Source organism: Sebastes fasciatus, chromosome 22 (assembly GCF_043250625.1).
Source record: "Sebastes fasciatus isolate fSebFas1 chromosome 22, fSebFas1.pri, whole genome shotgun sequence".
Classification (NCBI taxonomy): domain Eukaryota; kingdom Metazoa; phylum Chordata; class Actinopteri; order Perciformes; family Sebastidae; genus Sebastes; species Sebastes fasciatus.
Window position 1 is genome coordinate 17,879,560 of NC_133816.1, and position 4,805 is coordinate 17,884,364.

At 38.2% G+C, this 4,805-nt stretch overlaps 1 protein-coding gene across 2 annotated transcripts in view; it reads left to right on the top strand.

Annotated features, from left to right (window-relative positions):
• Window positions 1-4,805, top strand: part of LOC141760589 (up-regulator of cell proliferation-like) — a 71,479-nt gene that overhangs the window by 45,768 nt on the left and 20,906 nt on the right. Inside the window, exon 8 of one of the 2 annotated variants that reach the window (XR_012592402.1) lies at window positions 1,750-1,818. The exons of the other annotated variant lie outside the window; for it this stretch is intronic. The gene's annotated coding sequence lies outside the window, so the exon portion shown is untranslated. Of the gene's footprint in view, window positions 1-1,749; window positions 1,819-4,805 lie in introns of those variants that run through there. 2 annotated transcript variants of the gene reach the window in all.

Sequence of the window (4,805 nt, forward strand, 5' to 3'; positions counted from 1 at the left end):
ACTACGTCCTCACATCTCCACAATAAGCAATTCCACAAACAAGCCTCCTGATGGCGCTTCAATATTTCACTGCTCAAAGACCAACACTTTGAGAGAGTGGACATCCTTCCACTCACCAATATTACTCTGGGAAAATGCAAAAACAGTAATCCGAGGGGAAAATAATCTCATATTCATCCTACAAGAAGAGAAAAGAGACGGCACACGAAACCAATTTACTGTAGAACTAAAAATCAAATCTCAACAGAATGACACAGATTTTAATCAAGCAAATAAGACATGACCACTTTGAATATAATAACAAATCAGGAAAATATCTTGCAAATCAACTTCAACAAAAGGAGAAAACATAAGTGGGTAAGACCCTTATGTCACCTAAAGACATTATTTATTTACATACCAGACAGCGAACCATAACTCAGTGATATATACAACTTCTTTCATAATATACACCTAGCTACCCACATTAACTGCAAGTTTCTGTTTTCAGCAAACTGCTCCATAAAACTGGATCAAATTTGATCCAGTTTTATGGAGCAGTTTACTGAGAACAGAAACTTGGTTTCCCGAGAAACCACATGCTCGAAAGTGAAAGTGTCCTCACCCAGCAGAATATAAAGGGGAGGTCTGCACTACAGGTTCTCCTTTTGCACACACAGGGACGTGTGGTGCGCACAGGAGAAGTACTGAAAAGAAACTCCTGCATTAAAGGACTGAAGTTTACCATCTTCTACTGAGGTGGGTTGCTATATGCTGCTGTTTTTGTCCTTGATTGTTCCGTCATGTGCCTGATGGCAGGACCTGAAAAACTAGACGAACAACATTAGTAACTGCTTCTTCTGTGAACTCTCTCAAACTTGGCAACCTCAGCAGGAAGTTATTTATTTATTTATTTATTTTACGGATCAATCTGATTTCTTTTGACTATGATCGAGCTTCTTTCACAGATGAACAGATGTCGAGCTGTTACTGCTTTTAACTAGCCCACATTAGAGTCATACTACCAGGCCCGGCCAGTTGCAACGAGTAGGCCTTATTTATGATATATATATTGTCTGAGCTACTAAACAAAGTATTATTATCATTATTGTGGTGATTCAAATGCTTTAAGTGCACGTATTCGGCTGCTGTTAACCGATGATAAGTGAGACAGGAAGTGAGACAGGAAGTGAGATCTGTGGTGTTTTACTAGTTCAGCAGTCAGATTAAATTTACATAATTCATTTGATTAATATCTCAGCAAAATATTATATCCATAAAATGATATGGCTTTAAAGAATACCCTTTTAAACTTTTAAAGATACTGATTTTAAAACATATTTGACTACGATTGAAAAATTAAAACTCAAATTCTATTAGATTCGACATTTCAAATTTATTCCCATTGTTTAAATGACGCATTGTTTTGTTTTTAAATTTATTATTATTCATCTTTTCCTTGCCTTACATTTTATTTGTTTTATATTTAGGGCCCAAGCACCGACAACGTCGGGCCGCGAGTACCCTATTGAAACTGTAGGAACTCTTTGTCTTTTTCTTTTTCTCTCAAATGAATCGCCTTAACATGCTCAAAAAGTTGTTAAACTTGGCACACTTATCAGAGGCGGTGAAAAATTTTATATTTTAAGGGTCTCGGGCTTGGGTGTTGCAAAATGGCTCGCTAGCGCCCCCTCTGTGAATATATCTAAATATCTGATGCCAAATACTTACATTTTCAAAAGATCATTCAGTCTTAATGTCAGCATGTAGTTTATACATGTTTTTTCTTAACTAATTGAGTATAATGTTATTTTCTTAACTCAAAATTGATAATTTCTTTGTTTTTATTTCAATGAAGTATCTGATGCCACATATTTACATTTTTAAGTTAATGTGATCTTTGAGTGCAAATTTAAAATGTTTTTTTTTTTCTGTAAATCAAACAAAAGATCATTCAGTCTATACTGTATGTGGTTTTGTCAGCATGTATACATGACAGAAAGTTTGTTTTAATCAAGTTAATGTGACCTTTTTTACTCGTTTTACTTTAATACTGTATTAAATATTTGCCTGTACTTTTCCTAGACTTCAAAATGAATGGTGATCATTGGTACACTGTATAGTACACAGACATGGTCAGCCATACAAGGGAAATCAAGCTATTAAGTGAAGATCTGAGTAATTCTAAATCCAACTCATCTAAATTTTTCAGAATGTTACAGATCATACTGTACTGTTAAAAACTTGTAATGCATTACATCAACTTCTTAAAAAATGGTTAAAATGTTGTCAAGTGATGTGATAGACGAAGGGCTACTGTATGAGGAATTTGTATTTTTATATATATACAGTATATAACTCATTTACCCCTGAGCTGTGAGTGTGAGGACAAACGGAGTTCACTCCAACACAGAGCCGGACTGGAATTGAGCCAAAGTTTCAATTTACTGGAAGTCAAGCCTATTCCTGAGAAACAAAACAGAACGTGTCTTCACTTGGCAGAATAAAAGGAGCTTTATCCTCAGGACTAATACTTAACCTATAATAGAATATTGCATATATAACAGATACAGTTTTTTTTACCATGGATAATCTACAAAGGTAGCCAAAAATGTATGTGTCAGTGACTGTTTTTCCCTCTTTTAAGAAATGGTGTTCAAATGTAGGCTTAGCCTAAAACAGAAGTATGTTCTATCTGTCCTTTACAGTATTACAGCTGATTACAGTATTTTTGCTTTGGTCTATATTCTAGACTAGCAGGCTACAGAGTAAATGTAGCTGTGTGATTTCTGTTTAATATCAATATTTATTGGAGAAGAAGGTGTTAACAGGGTTCTTTTCTTTTACTTTCAGTGAGAAGCTGTTTGAATAATCTGGACCAAGTGTGGGATGGCTGAAAGTGTACCCACAATGGATGACTCCGATGAGGAGGTAAAAAGCTAGTTTTTAAAACTCTAAACTTAAAGCTGCAGTAGGTAGAATTGGAGCAAATATGATTTAAAAAAAGGTATTTGTTTTATAAAACAGTCACTATATGACCGACAGCAGTGCATGAGACAGGTAATCTGAACAAAATCATGTGGCTCTGTGTCCTCCGGTGCTCCTAATGGTGTCTGCGAGATTTCGCAGGCCGGAGGAAAACTCAGAAACTCCGATCAAAAAGTCAAACTAGGCAGCGCTGATGAAATATGAATGAATATTCTGTTACCATTATGCTTATTTTTAGCATAAAATATTTTCAGAAACATCTTGTAGTGTACTGTTTAGCTGTAAAATCAGAAAGTTTGTGACCCAATGATGCCAGAAACATTCTGCCTACTGCCGCTTTAAATAACATTACAATGACAAGCCACATACATGTTGTCCTTTCAACTACTGTTGGATAACTATCATTGTGAATGGAATTATGAATTGCTTCATTATACTTTAAAGGGACTATTTGTAACTTTGTACGCGCATAAATGTAGCGGGTCGTCACACATGCGCGCTCGCCTATGCGCGTTCGCGTGTAGCCGCTGTACCCTCCTCCTCTGCCTGCTCGCCTTCACTCAGACAGCTCAGCTCGCTCCACCTCTAGACGTGAACGCGCGCTCACTCCACACTGCAGAAGAGTTAGTAGCTCTGAGAATATCTAGTGAATGTACACGGGACGTTTGTGCAGAAATAAATGCTGCAGCTCCTCCAGACCAACAGAGGTTTTCCGTGTCTTGTGAAGTGACGGAGCTCTACAGAGATTTACGTTGTCTGCTCTCTCCGGCTGCGGGCGGAGAGAGCAGAGGAGACACGCTGGAGAGCCCCGCTGTCTCAGCCTGCACTTAGGCAGGAAAAGCCAACACTAGGATCAGATCTAAATCATGTTCATGGAGAGACCTTCGTCTGGTCAGCTAACATTACTGCCAAGCAGCTAAAATATAGAGTGATATTGTGGTTTTAGCTGACTTGTGTCGCCTCACTGTTTTGAGTGATGCTCGTTCAGATATATTGAGAGCGAGCAAGCGCGAGCCCGACGCTGACTTTCGTTGATTTCACGGCCACAGGTGTCGCTGTTAAGAAGCATTTCTGAAAGTTACAAATAGTCTCTTTAAACTGCATTTCTCTCCATTACCAAGGAGTTCCATGATGCGCCCGATTCCTTCTCTGAGCTTTCCTGTGAGGAAGGAGAGAACACTCCACCAACACCACAGTCTGACTGTAAGTGTGACTGTCAGTAATCCAATTTAATGACTAAATACATGCTGTAATGTGGAGATACTGAGATCTACCTCTCTCTTCCCTTATGACAGGTGTCCCTCCACCAGGAGAAGTAAAAGTTCTCAATGCTGGCCAGGACACTGTTACTCTTGGCTTTTCACTCACTGACTCTGTTAGGTATAAACTGCAATTAGGTTACTCCTGTGACACCCAGAGAGGCAGTTTAATCACAGAGGAATCCAGCACTGTGGAGGTTAAGGGACTGATTCCTGGGAATGAGTATACTTTCAGCATCGTGAGGATTGCAGCCGATGGAAATCGAAGCAAAGCGACCTTGCTATCTGTCTTCACAGGTAAATCTGAAGAAAAAAAAGTGTTGTCTGAATGGTCTTTTGGCTCATAACCTATACAAATCTACTTCTTACTCTGAGGTATGCTGTCAATGTATGTTATAAATGTTTGTTTCAGACTAACAAGATGGTAAATTGTATTTCTACAAATTAAGTGCATGGTGTGATTATGGATTTGTCTTTTACCAAACTTTTACAAAGTCAAGTTGCACTTTAAATTGCAGACAAACATTGCTGGAACTTGAATTTCCAGGTATAAGTGAAACCATTATACTGTTCCCACAG